The sequence below is a fragment of the Malurus melanocephalus genome, unplaced genomic scaffold, assembly GCF_030028575.1.
Source record: "Malurus melanocephalus ecotype Western Australia unplaced genomic scaffold, MMel_1.1 scaffold_2155, whole genome shotgun sequence".
In the NCBI taxonomy this organism is placed as follows: Eukaryota; Metazoa; Chordata; class Aves; order Passeriformes; family Maluridae; genus Malurus; species Malurus melanocephalus.
This window is the reverse complement of record NW_026625387.1, coordinates 4,590-9,373: the sequence shown is the minus strand read 5'-3', so window position 1 is coordinate 9,373 and position 4,784 is coordinate 4,590. Positions and strand designations below refer to the sequence as shown.

The 4,784-nt window shown below is 62.2% G+C and overlaps 1 long non-coding RNA gene across 1 annotated transcript; it reads right to left on the bottom strand.

The window, feature by feature from the left end:
• Nucleotides 1–1,118: 1,118 nt before the first annotated feature.
• LOC130587621 (uncharacterized) lies at nucleotides 1,119–2,845 on the bottom strand. The gene is made up of 3 exons (XR_008966827.1): nucleotides 2,706–2,845; nucleotides 1,477–1,499; nucleotides 1,119–1,303 (listed from the first exon to the last, which is right to left on the bottom strand). It is a non-coding gene; the product is annotated as an uncharacterized LOC130587621 (long non-coding RNA).
• Between the last annotated feature and the right edge of the window lie 1,939 nt (nucleotides 2,846–4,784).

The following is a 4,784-nucleotide window of genomic DNA, read 5'->3' as shown; positions in this document are numbered from 1 at the left end:
GGACCGGAGGGACGCGGAGGATTCAACCACCCCGGAGCACCGGGAGACGGACCGGGAGTGATGCCGGTACCGGAGGATGAAGAGAGGCACGGACGGGGTGACCCCGGTACTGATGGAACGGGAATGAAGGGGAAAACCCCGTCACGGGAGCGCTGCGGGCACAGCACGGCCCGGGAGCCCCCGCCACAACCCCCGGTGTTCTCCCGGCGGCCGCACCGAGCGGAACCCGCGCCCCGCGCCAGCCCCGGGAGAGGCCCCGGGCCCGGTCCCGCACTCACCGGCTCGCGGCCTCCCCGCGGGGCCTCCGGCGCCAACGACGCGCGGCCGGTGCCGGCGGCGGGCGGGACCCGCTCAGCGCCGCTTCCGGGGCGGCCCGGAAGGAACCGCGCGGCAACGGGAGCGCGCGGCGCGCCGGAACTGCGTCACTGTGACGTCACACGCGGGAGACGCCACCGCCGGGCTCCGCGTGGGTGATACCGGAACGTCCCGGTACGACCCCGGTACTGGGGGATTCCAAACCCCGGTATCGCCCGCCCCGTTACCGGGAGATTCCTCGTCCCGGTGCCGAATCTGCCCCGGTACCGGCGGAATCCTCAGCTCGGTCCTGAACCTGCTCCGTTACCGGGAGATTCCAAACCTCGGTCTCAAACCCGCCCCGTTACCGGGAGATAACTCAGCCCGGTCCCGAACCTGCCCCGTTACCGGGAGATTCCAAACCCCGGTATCCCCCGCCCCGTTACCGGGAGATTCCTCAGCCTGGTGCCGAACCTGCCCCGTTACCGGGGGATTCCTCAGCACGGTCCCAAACCTGCCCCGTTACCGGGCGGAATCCCCTCCTTGGACCTCCCACCTGTCCCATTACCGGAGAATTCCTCACCCCGCCCCCCGCCCCGTTACCGGAGGACTCCCGGTGCCTCTCCCAGGCCCAATAAAGAGGAACTGTCGGTTCTGATGGTCTCCGGTTCCCGAAAATCCCCCGGTCCCAGTCCTGTCCCGTTACCGGTGCGACCCACCCAGTTCCATCCCCCATCCCCGTTACCGGAGGAGCCCCCCCCACCCCCGGAGCCCCTCCCCGGTTACCGGCGCAGCCCCCCCGCCCCCGGAACTCTCACACCGTGTAAGCAACAATCAACTTTTATTCACGGCACCGCGGCCGCCGCTAAGCGAAGAACCGGGCCGGCACGGCGGGACCGGGAGGGCACCGGGGCATCACCGGGACATCACCGGGACGGCCCCGCGCCGCGTCCCCGGTGGGGGCGGTTACTTGGACCTCTGCCTCATCTTTCTTCTCTTGCGCTTCAGCCTGGGGACAGAGCGGCGGCGGCGGCGGTGTCACCCCCGGGGCCGGGCCGGGAGGGCACCGGGGACCGGGAGAGCACCGGGGACCGGGAGAGCACCGGGCAGGGCCTCCCCCAACCCCCGGTGCCCCTCCCGGTGAGGCGGGACCGGCCCGAGCCCCGGGAGGGTCTCACGTACCTGCGCATTCGCTTCTTGCGCCACTGCGGGACAGAGGAACGGCGTTAGTGCCGGGACCGGGACCCCATCCCGGTGTCACCGGTGCCACCAGTGCCCACCGGGAACCACCGGGACCCCATCCCAGTGCCACCAGTACCCCCCAGTCCCACACTGATGTGTTTTTCCCAGTCCAAAATTGGTCCAAAATTTTTCCCAGTCCAAAATTGTTTTACCCAGTCCCCAATTACCCGCTCCCAGTACTCCCAGTCCCACACTGGTTCAGTTCTCCCAGTGCCCCCAGTCCCATACTAGTTTCCCTCTCCCAGTGTTCCCAGTCCCTAACTGGTTTGTCCCTCCCAGTGTCCCCAAATCCCTACCAGTCCCCCCAATTCCATAGGGATTTGTCTCTCCTAGTAACCCCAATCCCAAACTGGTTTCCCTCTCCCAATGCTCCCAGTACCAGACTGGTTTCTCTCTCCCTGTACCCCCAGTCCCACACTGGTTTTCCTCTCCCGGTAACCCCAATCCCAGAATGGTTTCTCTCTCCCAGTACCCCCAGTTGCACACTGGTTTTGTTCTCCCAATACTCCCAGTCCCACATTGGTTTGGTTCCCCCAGTGCCCCCCAGTCCCGCACTGGTTTCCTTCTCCCAGCGCTCCCAGTCCCGCACTGGTTTCCCTCTCCCAGTGCTCCCAGTCCCACCCTGGTTTCCCTCTCCCAGTCCCCCTCAGTACCACACTGGTTTCCCTCTCCCGGTAACCCCAATCCCAGAATGGTTTCTCTCTCCCAGCGCCCCCAGTCCCACACTGGTTTTCCTCTCCCAGCGCCCCCAGTCCCACACTGGTTCAGCTCTCCCAGTATTCCCAGTCCCGCACTGGTTTTGTTCTCCCAGTGCTCCCAGTCCCACACTGATTTGGTTCTCCCAGTGCTCCCAGTCCCGCACTGGTTTCCCTCTCCCAGTACTCCCAGTCCCACACTGGTTTCCCTCTCCCGATGCTTCCAGTTGCCCCAGTCCCACACTGGCTTCTCTCTCGCAGTCCTCCCAGTCTCCCCCACAGGTTCCTCCCAGCAAACACCCCCCAAAGACCCTCCCGTTCCCGGTTCACCCCCCGGTTCCCCGGTTCGCCCCACCGTTAACCGCCCAGGCCCACAGGGCCGCAGGCCGCCCCCCTTCCCCCATCTAGGCCCGGTCGTTGCTAAGGCGCCATCGGCCGCCTCCGCACCGCCACCCGCCATTCCCCGCCGCTCACCTTGGCCCTCATGGCGKTGCGGCGGCGCCCCGCTCAGTCCCGGCGGGCGGGAGGCGGCGGATGGAGGCGGATGCCGGCGGATGGAAGCGGCGGCCGGGGAAAGGCCTCAAGATGGCGGCAGCCGAGAGGGGCGTGCGCCGCCCGGCGGGGGGTATTTATAGGGGAACCGCAAAGCCACGCCCACTGCCGCGCGAGGAACGACAGGAATCGTAGTTTCTCGCCTCGGAGCATCACGGGAGTTGTAGTCCGGCCGCCGGCCGCCATTTTGCGCCGCCGCAAAATGGCATTAAAGGGGTTTTTAACTAGGTCACGGCATAAAAGGGGGTTTAAGCTAGTTTTTAAGGCATTTCAAAGGTATTTTTAAGGCATTTTAAAGGCTTTTTAAAGTCATTTTAAACCACAGCGCCCCTCCCAGGCGTCCCAAAGCCACCACAAAGTGTCCCCACCCCCAAGGGGCTTCCCTGGAAAAAGAGGCACCCTGACGGGGCTCATTTCCAGCCCTCCCCACACAGCCCAACTCCCCCCATCCCAGGGCACCCAGAGGAGAGAGAAGCCCCTTCCCCACTGAGAGCAGCATCTCCTCAGACTCCCCCACCCCGAAAACAGGTCCCAGGCTCGTCCACAGCCCCTCGGGAACACCCCCGTGAGAGGAACAAGCCCTCGGGACCCCTTCCTCAGAGACCCCTTCCTCAGAGACCCCTTCAGAGACCCCATAGACTTCCCTGCTCAGAAACCCCTTCCCTCAGGGACCCCATACTTCAAAGAACCCCCTTTCAAGACCTCCATCCCTTACAGATCCCTTCCCTCACGGACCCCCTCAGTCAGAGACCCACTTCAGGACCCCCTTTCCCTTACAGACCCCCTCTCCCTCAGAGACCCCCTTCAGAACCCCCTTTCCCTTACATAACCCTTCCCTGACGGACCCACTCTCCTCAAAGACGCCCTTCAGGACCCCCTTTTCCCTTACAGACCCCTTCCCTCACGGACCCACTCTCCTCAAAGACGCCCTTCAGGAACCCCTTCCCCTCAGGGTTCCCGCCCTCAGAGCCCCCCGCCAGGGGGCGCCCCTCTCCCGGCGCGGGAACAGAGGTGGGCGTGGCCACACACGCGCCCCGCCCATTCATTATATGAAATGGGCGTGGTTTATTTAGGCCGCGCCCATCTCGCGGAGCACTGCGTCTGTCACGCTTTTAATTAATTTAATTGGGGCGAACGCTCCAAAGTTTCAGCAAAAACCCCCTCCTTTCCCCACCCAGGTCCTAGGGACAAACTTTTCCACAGAGAGGAAAGTGAAAAGAAAAACAAATAAAAATTATTTATTTAACAAAGCAACAGCAACAAAATAATATGTCCACAAAGAAGAGAGGGGAAAAAAAGAAAATTATAAAACAACAAAAAAAAAAAAACAACCTGTGGGACCAGCTGTTGGATCTTAAAGACTTTCTTTTCCCTCCTGGGAAAAGCTTCCCCTCCGGGGCCCCCGGAGGGGTTGGACAGAGTCGCTCCGGTGGTTCATTGGAGGATCTCTCTTGTCGTGCCACGGGAATCTTCTAATTCTCGGATGATGAAGAAAAAAAAAATCGAGGAAAACACAAGTCCAAAGAAGAGGGAAGAAAAGAAAAAAGGAGCAGTCCCAGAGAGCAGGCAGCTTCTTCCCCGCCGCTGAGCCCGAGACTCCTCCAGGAATGTGTGTAACTTGTACCTTTCCCTCCCATTGTCCTTGAAGGGAGGAACATCACAAAACAAACCAGAGCAGTCTCAACCAGTGTATGGTTATTGTTTACTTTTTTTCTAACACAAGGAATACAAATGCTCAGCTACCCCAGGACAACGTCACACGGCAGATGGGCGGGACCTACGGAGCCACGCCCTGGCACGCCCATCACTCAGAGCGCATGTGCCGACCCGGGAAGGCGGGGCCAGTGGCCACGCCCTGATGACGCGTAAATGGGCGTGGTCAAAGAAAAAAGCGTGCGCGACAGCCACGTGTTGTTCCGGTGGGCGTGGCAGGGCGTGGCGTGACGTCACTGAGGTGCTTTGGGCGGACCGCGCATGCGCAGGGGTGCGGGGTTTTTGGGG